Source organism: Callorhinchus milii, unplaced genomic scaffold (assembly GCF_018977255.1).
Source record: "Callorhinchus milii isolate IMCB2004 unplaced genomic scaffold, IMCB_Cmil_1.0 Scaffold2, whole genome shotgun sequence".
Taxonomy (NCBI): domain Eukaryota; kingdom Metazoa; phylum Chordata; class Chondrichthyes; order Chimaeriformes; family Callorhinchidae; genus Callorhinchus; species Callorhinchus milii.
This window is the reverse complement of record NW_024704743.1, coordinates 86,351,499-86,362,672: the sequence shown is the minus strand read 5'-3', so window position 1 is coordinate 86,362,672 and position 11,174 is coordinate 86,351,499. Positions and strand designations below refer to the sequence as shown.

The 11,174-nt window shown below is 39.4% G+C and overlaps 1 non-coding gene across 1 annotated transcript; it reads left to right on the top strand.

Moving 5' to 3' along the window:
• Nucleotides 1-1,193: 1,193 nt before the first annotated feature.
• trnag-ucc lies at nucleotides 1,194-1,265 on the top strand. Its single transcript has one exon. It is a non-coding gene; the product is annotated as a tRNA-Gly (tRNA).
• Nucleotides 1,266-11,174: the final 9,909 nt, after the last annotated feature.

Below are 11,174 nucleotides of genomic sequence, written 5' to 3'. Positions count from 1 at the left end.
TGGGTGTCCATGGTCTTGCCCCACCCTACCTTTATCACCTTTTCAAACCGTACAAACCCAGCCCTCCCTCCACTCAATGGTCTGCTTCAAGTCTCGCCATCAGTGATCAAGCTTTCAACGTATCCGACCCATTCTCTGGAACTTCATCCCAGAATTTCTGTGACTCACCCACTATCGTCTCCTTCATCTTTGATTGCACCTTTAGTCATCTCGCCACCACCACCCCCACCCCCTTCAGCCCCACCATTAGCTCGGGTGCAAAATCTGGGCTATCCAACACTTTGGAACATCCTTCCAAGTACACTTAATTTTTTTTGTTTTGGAGGTAATGTAACAATTCCATTCTGAGCCCTTCTTTAAAGAAAAGCTATGTTAATTTGTTACAATGACTTCTGTATCATTCAACACAAGGTTAGGACAAATGTTTTCATAGTACACATGTCAAATTGTCCTATGTGTAACTTTTATAGCAGGCAGTGGCAAAATGAAATTGCACCAGGGCATATGTTGCAGTACTGGTTTCTTAAGTCCTCAAATTCTGTGTAAAGTGTAAAACATAACCATAGAAACCTACAACACCATAGTAGGTTATTTGATGCAACAGCAACAATGACACACTTGGGAAGAAAGTCTCAAAGTGCAACATGACCGCTGATAGGACCCCTCACTGGGAGGGAACTAGAGGGTTCAGGTGGGAATGAGGGAAGGGGGTGAGGGAGGGAAAACTCACTTGAAGAGTCTTCAGGCAGGGTTTGAAAGCAAAGAGGGTAGGGGTGAGGCGGAGGGATTTGGGGAGAGAGATTCAGAGGAATGGGGAAAAGTGACTGAAGGCACGTGCATGAATGGTGTGGTGGAATGGACATTAAGCAGGCTAAGCAGTGGGTGGAGGGGAGGGGGCGGCTGAGTGACTAAGGTCAAAGGTCCCTAATTCCCACTGTATTAGTGCCAGTATTTGCTCCACCATGAAGCCAATTATCCCAATGCCAATTCACAACTGTTTCTCCATAACCTCTATTACCCTCCCTCTGCATATGCTTATCTTATTCCTTCTTAAATACCACCAAATCAACTCTGCTATCAACAATAGCTCCTTGCTAGGCAAATAATTCTACATCTTGATAATCTTCTGAGTGGAAAAAAATCTATCTTCTCCTTTCTTGCTAGATTACCAGAGTGATGCTTTTAGGTTGTGGAGTCCTGTAGCTCAGTGGTTAGAGCACTCGCCTTCCAAGCGAGACACCTGGGTTCAATTCCAGGTAGGGCGAAACCTTGGGCAAGTTTCCTTACTCCACACGCCTAATAATAATCCCTCCAAAACAAAACAATAATAAATTGGTCATTTTCAATCCACAACTGTTTGTGGGACACTGCTGTGCGCAATTGGCTGCTGCATTTCGCCCACAAATATACAGTCAATTCACTTTACAGTCTATTCTGTGAAGCGCTTTGAGACATCGAGAAGACGTGAAAAGCGCTATATCAAATGCAAGGATTATTATTATTATAATGACAAAGTTTTTTTTGCAATCCCTGGGAGAGAGTATACATTATTCTCTGGTGTACAGTGCCACCTGGAGCAAGTAAAAATAAGTAGCGTTCCGAAAGTGAAGTGAATTTCCTCGGACTGACTCTCTCTCAGGTTAAACAAGATTGCACAGGACAGCCAAACATTTTAGTGATTTGTTGTATTCAAGTCACAATAGCACTAAGTGGTAATGCTATTGAGACTTGAGATTTTTACCATTCCAGGGGTAAACTTCTCCCTGACTCTAGATTCACTCTATTGACATAGCATTTCAGAATTCCCCAAATTTCGCAAATTCTTATATACTTAAATACAAATTCTTAAATACAAATTCTTAAATAATTTTCAGATGATACATTAAACTGAAGTCTGCCTGTTCAGGTGGATAATAAAATCCCATGGTACTTCTTGAAAAGAGAAAGGAATTTGTCCTGGAGTTCAAGCCAACAATCACCCAGATAAAATTGGTTATTCACTTCACAGCTATTTGTGGGACATTGCTATGCAGAAATTGACTGCCACATTGCCCTAGAAAATACACTTAAATCCTGTAATGAGTTTTGAGTTATCCTCCCAATGTAAAAGGAGCGACATCAAATGCAAGGATGATTTATTTTTAAACTATTTTCTGTAAGTTCTTTTAAGAACAATAGAAAAACGACTTCAAAGTTAAGACTAAATCGATAATTTGGCAAGTTCTAGGCACTCTGAAATGCTACGTTAACAAATCTAAAACCACGTGAAAATTCACCACACCCAGTCATGTGGAGGCACTTTGGGATAGAGCAGAGTTTGAATGAACATGTCAGACAGATGCCACAGATGGACTTTTGTGATTAGAAGCAGTTTGTTACAGAGAGAGCTATCCTCTGTGTATACACTGGTATAAAGCAATACTCCCTCCTTAAATTTTAACTATCATGCTCTTTAGTTTCTAAATCCTCCGTGAGCCTTTTTATCAACAAGCATTGATGGCCTTCAACCATTAACAAGGTGGGAGTCAGACTCCATCCTGAGTTGTAAAACTTTAGTCATTGTGCTGAATAAAGTACACTGAGAGTATATGAGAGGATTTTTTGAGGAAGTGGCTTAACCCTTGAAATGTTTTAACAATTTAGATACCGAGTGGTGGAATCCACAGCATTTCACAGTGCAATAAACCCATTATGAAATGCTGCACATCTTACTCTGTGGTAAGAAACACATTTGGAAAATGATTTCTCGCATCAGCTCAGCTTGTTCCATCCAGTGTCTCTACCATTTTTATAAAGTACAAACATTTAGGGTTTTTTTTTCTGGCTGCTCGAACAGCTTTTTAACTTCAACTTTTTCATTTTTTTTTAGCCCATTAGCTGGAGGAAAAGCATGAACTATTTTCGCCCCAGCTCTGATATTTCATTATTCAGATGTTGCTTTACAGTCTGTTGGACAATTGACAATACGTTTGCCGTGCAACATTGCAACAGCATGCATGATACAAACATATTTCTGCAATACAGTATAACCATCTATTAGTGTAAGAGTTGCCCACCTGTTAAACACCCATGGCCTGTAAACTGTACACTGTAAACCTACCTGCCAATGATGAGGTTATTCACGACAAGATCTTATAGTGTTTCCAGAATTTACAGCAAATGCTTTATAGATTGTGCCATTAAAAGCAAGTCATTGGGCATGTCAAATTCATCATTTACTTCATGGCTGTTTGTTGGACATTGCTGTGCACAAAATTGGCTGCCGTGTTTGCCCACAAAACACATAGCCACTGGACACTTTACAGTGCATCCTTTAAAGTACTTTTGGATGTCCTCATGACATGAAAGGTGCTATACCAAATGCTAGCATTACTATGTGGGTACCTGACAATATTGACCATGACCAGGTACGATTGCCTTTTCTGAATACGTCACTCCTGGACCTGCCCATGTTAGTAGTTGCTGACCTGTTGAAAAGTGTTTGCTCCAACATTTTGATTAGTGTGCAGTGATTGGTCTATATTCATGCTCGTTTTTGTCTGCTGAGTTGCAACAAGCCATGGAAATCCTACCAAGAACTGTCTGAGTGTTAAATAAATCAGGGGACACATACTGTGGGCTTTTCATCCAGACACCATAGAATGCGAGGCCTCTGCTGGAGATAGGATTGGGCTTGACTGCGTTGCATTCTGCAATTGAGTGACATGTCAATGCTCACTGCCAATAGCTGTAATACTCACTGCCACTGTTGCAATACCTGCAACTATGAAACCACAGCAACTCAGTTGAAGTAACAAGGAGTCATAATAATAAAAATAATCCTTGCATTTGATATTGCACTTTTCACGTCTTTTAGGCATCTCAAAGCGCTTCACAGAATATACTGTAAAGTGAGTTGACTGTATATTTGTGGGCAAAACGTGATAGCCAATTGCACACAGCAGTGCCCCACAAACAGTCATGGATTGAGTGGCCAAATTATTATTGTTTGTTTTTGAAGGATTATTATCCCCAAAAGAGCAATCTGCCAATCGACTAACAACTGGATTCCTACTTACTGCTAGGTAAACTGAAGCATGTGGAGTAAGGAAACTTGCCCAACATTTCGTTCTGCCGGGAATAGAACCCAGGTCTCTCGCTTGCAAGGCGAATGCACTAACCACTGAGCTACATGACTCCATATAATGGCTTCACGAGGGGATGAAGCAAGGAGAAATTTCCAATTGGAAATAAAAGACACACATAGAAAGGTTCCATTGAATCCCTGGCCCAAAGCAGATTAAATTCCCAAATCGTTATACTCAAAATCAAAATACTTCTATATTTTGAACAGCTATGGATAGAGTTAGGGTTAGAAGCTGTAATCAATAGATTTCCTCAAGAGAACATCATAGTAGAGCTTTGTAATGACAGTGGACAGTAATACTAGAAAGGGAACAGGCTAGAGAACAGCAACAATATCTCTATTGGTAAATCTTAATTCCTCCATCTAACTATGATTCTCTCTCAGTTACTGCTGTCACATTCAATCCTGAGAGACTGTGATGGTCTCTCAGTCACTGCCATCATATTCAATTCCCCCATTTGACAACTGACCAAAATGGTCTCTATGCCCTTACTCAGTTGTAGCCTTCATCGAGTTGCAAATGCCATAGAAAATTGTGCTGACTGAAAACCAGCAGGAGCTTTGTAAACTGTATTAAAGGAGCAACACATGGGGCAATCATTATCATAGTGGGGAGTGGTTTGAGTCAGGAAAACATTACTTTCTGATGTTTCATTCTTTATTTTCACTTTCAAGTACTTTGAGACTGAAAACTGCCCAAATGTTGAACAACAGTGTTCACCACCATGTCCTCACTGAAAAGAAAGCAAGATCTCTAGATTACCGCTATCAGACTTTTCACTAACAGTCTGACAGTCAGATTCTCCTTTCATAATATATATCAACAATACTAAATCCTGCTAAATTACCACGCAGAATATCTTTGTAAATCTATTATTAATGTTCTTTTGGCTCCATCATGAGGCATTAGTATTATTTTGAAAACGTAATCGTTTACCAAGTTTCCAACGTGCACTGACATCTCCGCAAGGGGATGGGACAGTTGGCAGCTGTCGGACACAAATACAAGACTAAAACCAGATCAGAACTACCCCCATTCCATGTTAAAGAGAAAGGAATACCAACCTCACTCCCTTCGTGTGAAAATAATTCACAAGCTTTGTATGTGTAAAATTGAGCGGATTCCAACGAGTGCTGTAATGCTGTAACCTAATCATGGGGCTTAAAGAATAGTTATTAACTGCTCTTTCTTTGCTCTCTCGGTTTATGACATCAGTTGAACCCCTCAAATCATTTGCAGCCTTGTATATTGCTTCCAGTTCTTCATTATTCTCTTCAGTGGATGTGCGGACTCAGCTGATGATTTATTGAAAGATTTCTGTTTTATACACAGAATGAGTTGTATGATGCCACAGTACCTCAGGTCATTTGCAAGTCATATGAATTAAGTCATATTTAAAATGATACAATCTTAAAGTTTTTGTTGTTGAATGATGCTAAATCATTTGGGGTTGTTAATAACATAATTTCAGCAAGGCTGCCTAGATGTCTATCACAGTCCAGCCTCTTAAACATTTGTACAATGGGCTAATTGATGGCACAGTGGGCTTTACGCACTATCCTTTTATCTCTGCAAATGTGACACAAGTCCAAATCAGGATAAGGGATAAGCATCCTCTCTCTCTTCCTCTGTTGGCAATAAGGATCCTGCTTGAAATTAGTTTGGAGAAACTTGAATTCATTCAAATTAGTTTATCAACATTACTCACTAATACTATGCACATTTGACCTTATAGAGAAACTCATAACACTGCAGCAAATTGCTCTGTGTCAGAGATAATCTCACCAAGTATTTATATATAACATTAATATCACCCAGTATTTTATATATACAATTTATATCACCCAGTATTTATATATAATAATAATCTCACCAAATATTTATATAAATAATAATATCACCCGGTATTTAATTATAATATTAATAATATCATCCTCTATTTACAAATAACACTAACATCTGCTCAGCACCACTAGCTGCTCTCATCATCACAGACTAGATATAGTATTGTATTAGTCTTACAGTACCATTCAATGGCTACAGAATGCATCATAAAAAATCTTGCAACACAGTTTATTTTATAAGGTACTGTAGTGGGGACTAAGACCTCAGGTTCGTGGAGGAGGGAAACCTTGTCACAGAACCAGAGTGCATGAAACCTAGGCTGCATGGCTGGCCCGAGGTTGGTTACTGGTTAGAGCTTGTAAGCCCAGGTGCCTGCACCCCTTTACAGTTGTTTTGTTGCTATTGCTGTTCTTGGTTTTCACCACCCCTGAGATTATAGTGAGACTGTGCGTCTATGTCTACCTGGCTCACGGTCCATTTTGTTGAGAAGTGTTATTTGACAAAATAATTATTATCAAATTTAACTGTGGCGAATAGCTTAAGATGAATTCAGCCCAATTTGCAAACCATCAAATCCCCCAAAAGCTATTTTGGTTTACAGGGAGATTTTTTGCAGACTGTATTGTTTGAATCAATATTTCTAATCCGAAGCATGCTTGAGTTGTACATTATGACAGCAACTGTGTATGGTCCAAATGATTGATGTACTGTTAACACTCAAGTTGACATTCTCAGAAGAAACAAATTACTTTCAGCTTGGCAACAACCCTTTGTCGTAAAATAGTGCATTCAAAAGCATCTTAGATAAACGGCAACATCTTTTAAGTTTAATCATTTGAAAGCCTCTCCCTCTGGAGAATTTCATTCATATCCAATCTTATTTATTTAAACTTTCATTAATACTTGCTTCAAAAACATTCATTAAAATATTTGATTGAAATGCATATGTTTTAATTCACTTCATGTAACAAAATGTCTCATCACTTCATCAAATTTTATTTTAATCTTGAAAACATTTATTATTATTGGTGCCTATAGAGGTTGAATGACTTATTGATGATGTTCCACAAGGCTTTAGCACTTTTAACAGGTAATAAATTCTGAGCAAGTCTGTTTTCTGTCAAATCTATCGCTGTATTAAATTAACCTCCTCAGGACTGGAAGGTGCTCCCAGCTTTCATGATCCCTCCTTCTTTCCACATTACACCAGCAATAATGATTCTCTGAAAACCTCCATAGAGTTGTACTGTTGTATCTGCTGCGTGTCTGTCAGTTGTAGAAACCTATTACCGTACCCAAACCAAAGTACTGACGGTTCTATACCTGTATGAAAATGTCCACTTCTCTGGAATGGAGTTCTTGGAGGAAATGCATCTAATTCCTGGAAGGTATCAGATGCAGGTTGGCATGAACAAAGACTTGGGGACAGCAGAGTATTCACTAGAATACTGCTAGAGTTTAACCAGTTAACATTTCAATCACTGCCTTGCAAGCTTTGAACTGTCCCTGTTGGTTCAGCCAGGCCATCCCAGCCACTAACGTTTCTGATCTGCCATCCGTGATACCTTGGAGTACTGCAATCTTTTGACGCAGAGTATCACCAACTGACCCAGATTGACATCTGGATCTAGACAATTGTAACATTTTACCAGTGCCAGAAATTTTTGAATTGTCGATTCAATCTTAACATTGAGATTGTTTTTCTGTAGTTTTTAAAAGAACTTACAGAAAACCAGCTTCAAAATTCAAGTTGTATTTAAGAATTTACACAAATTCTGAACATTCTGAAATGTTACATAAACAAAAGTAAATCTAGACCCAGGTGGGATTTCTACCCCATGGTTAGGCTTAAAATGTTGCCAATTCTTCTTTCTTCAAAATAACGTACATATGAATTAGACTCTAAGAATTAAAATACAGAGTATAAATTAAACCAAACTAAACCACAACACATCCACCCGACTGAGTGCTGAATTGTAATTCTTGCATTTGATATAGAGCTGTAATGTCGAAATGTCTCAAAACACTTCACAGAGAATTGAAGAATTGCTGTCTAGGCAGTGAGGACAGCCAATTTGCACACAGCAATCTCCCCACAGACATTAAGTGAAAAACCAATTTAGTTGGAGGAATGTTGGCCTGGACACTGGGAGAAACTCCCGTCTCTTTTTAAATAGTGTCATGTGATCTTTAATATGCACTTGAACAGGCAGATCAGACTTTTGTTTAACATCCCGTCCACGGGCGGCAACTCTGATGATGCAGAACTTCCCCCGCACTGTGTTGGAATGTCAGCTTAGACTGTGAGCTCAAAGTCATGATGTGTGGCTCAAAGTCATGATCTTTAACCAGTGATTTCAACATTCATTATCAACCAACTAGACAGCAATGCTCCGATAGTCCTGAATTTCGCAATCAAGCTAGCTCCAAGCCCATGCAGCAGTGAAAGAAAAGAGGGTCTGTGCTAATTCCATGGCACTTGTTGGCAGTGTGTGCCTTTCACATCTGCTCAGCAGCTCTCGGGTGCTTTGGGATCCAAAATATTAGTTTTCCACATGGCAGCAGCAGGAAGGATATTAAACCTTTCCAACTCATAATATTCCTGAAATAAATTAAGCCACTGTCATCGTTTCATCTTGGCACAGAAATAGCACTGTGTCACCTTAAAGAGATGTTAACTCTTTTTGAGGTGACACATCTTGACCATCATGATAGTCTAGGATATTCAGCCATCTTGGTATCACGTGGAACTCTATATGATGATGAGTGATAAAAAGTTATTTAATAAAGTCCACGTTCACAAATATTGTCCATTGGCTAGTAATCTGGGCATGTTTGTCATAGTCAACACACAATAATGTTTGTAATTTCTCCCAGTTAATGGGTGGCATTTTAAACCATAATGAGTTTATTCAAACACTCATTACTTTATTTTCAAATAAACTTTGTGTACATTACAGGACAGATTCACCTCAAGGATCTGCTGATGATGGATCAGCCAAACATGTTAGCAGGACTTGGAGGAACAGACCAATCACTGTGGGCAGGCAATATTCCCATTCTGGCAAGCTAAAGCCTTAGGATAGTCCAAGTTGGACAATCGACAGGAAATGCCAGTTTTCACACTGTGGGAACTCAAGCCTTAGCCCTTGCCAACTGTACAGCTATTCAAAAGAAGGGAGTTTCTTATAATAATAATAATAATAATAACAACAATAATAATATTAATCCTTACATTTGGCATAGTGCCTTATCACATTGTTGAGATGTCTCAAAGCGCTTCACAAGATATACCATAAAATGGTTTGACTGCATATTTTGTAGGCAAAATGCGACAGCCAGTTTGTGCACAGCAATGTCCTGGAAACAGTTAAGGAGTGAATGATCAATTTTATCTGAGGAATTATCGGCCAGAACATAGGGAGAATCTCCCTTTACTTTTTGAATAGTACCATGGGATCTTTAAAGTCCATTGGAATACTTAAAAGATAGATTATTTTACTCAACAACAACAGCAGCAGCAACTTGCATTTATATAGCACCCTCCACACCGGGCAGTGTCTCAGAGTGCTTAACAATGGCGGAGCCCGAGGCCAAGCCAGGGGGAGGGGGAAGGTGACCGTAGGCACGGTTGAAAAAGGTCTTTGTTTTCAGGTGCGACCTGAAGATGGGGAAGGAGAGGACAAGGCAAAGGGGTTGAAAGAGGAAATTCCAAAGTTTCAGGGCGTATTGGCTCAGGGCATGGCCGCTGATGGTGGAGCGGAAGATTCGGGGGACGTGGAGGAGACTGGACCCAGTAGAGTGGAGACAGCGGGTACTGCTATGGGGAGAGAGGAGGTTAGGCAGATAGGAGGGGTGCAAGGAATGGAGGGATTTAAACACTAGAGTGAGGATCTTGAAGTCGATCCACTCTGTGACAGGGAGCCAGTGGAGTTTATTATATTTATTATTATTATATAGTTTCTTATATTTTTTTCTGCAAATTTACATGTTATTTAATTATTTATGAGACACAGAATATACACAACACATGTTAAAATCCTCAAGACATGTTTATTACGTTCACATAGTTTGATGTCCATAAAATTACATTTACATGAGAGCTTCTAATAATCAAAGTACTGGCTAATCCTTCATTGATGTGCATGACATTCGATGAATTACATATACAAGACCCTAATTCATAATCTGAATCGTTGTGCTTCTGTATAGGCTCTTCCACATTTTTTGCCTTTCATTGCCCTTATCTATCTTCTATCAAAAAGTGGAGGAGTCTTTGCTGAATCACTGGAGCTGATATATCATCGCAGTTAATCGCCTTAAAAATGTCCCGACTTTACGCTGCATTAAAAACTACCTAATCTTTTGACTAAATTCCTGCAGCTCATCCAACAATGGCAAAGTGCTGCTCTCGAAGGTCACTAAGAAGCTGCTGTCAATATTGTTCTAGCACAAACAGCAGAGCTCTAATTTCAGTGGAGGTTCCCAGGTTTTGATGGGAATAGAGATGCAAGCGAGTAATTCATGGCATTGCCTGATCTAACCTGGAATTAACCTGACCTGGTCCATTTGAGGTTGACCTAAACTCTGAGTTCAGTTTCCATCAATAATAAGCACACACTTCTCACCCATTAATGGCTATTTCACTGTTCACCTAATTTTGCACTTTCAGGACCTACTTTTGAGAACAGCTCCAGGTAAGTGTGGCACTGCTGCAATGATTTACCACTATCAGATTTACTGCTCGATACATGTTATAAATCATAGCATCTAAAGCCTTTTCTTCTTGTATTCCTACATTACTACATAAACGAATAGATGATTAAGAAACGTCTTTGCCTTTGCTTAGCTCTTGCATTACTTCTTCATGTGCATCAATCACATACGTGTCTATGTTTTGTCTGTCAAACATACAACTTCAGGGATATACTATATAATACAATTTACATGGATGTAGTACCTTTCATGTTGGGAAGACGTCTCAAAATACTTGACAGTGTTGGATGGACACCCGAGCTGGAGGTGGGAGCCAAGAGGGGTGGGAAGCGAATAGATGACCGAAAGCTCGGTCAAAAATGAACATCAAAGAGGTACAGAAATTCAACTTGATTCCCAAGTCCGGTCACTAATTGTAGGTGACATGTGAAAATCTCACAAGATGTTTCTATTTATTTCCATGTTCTAACCGACATTATATGGTGG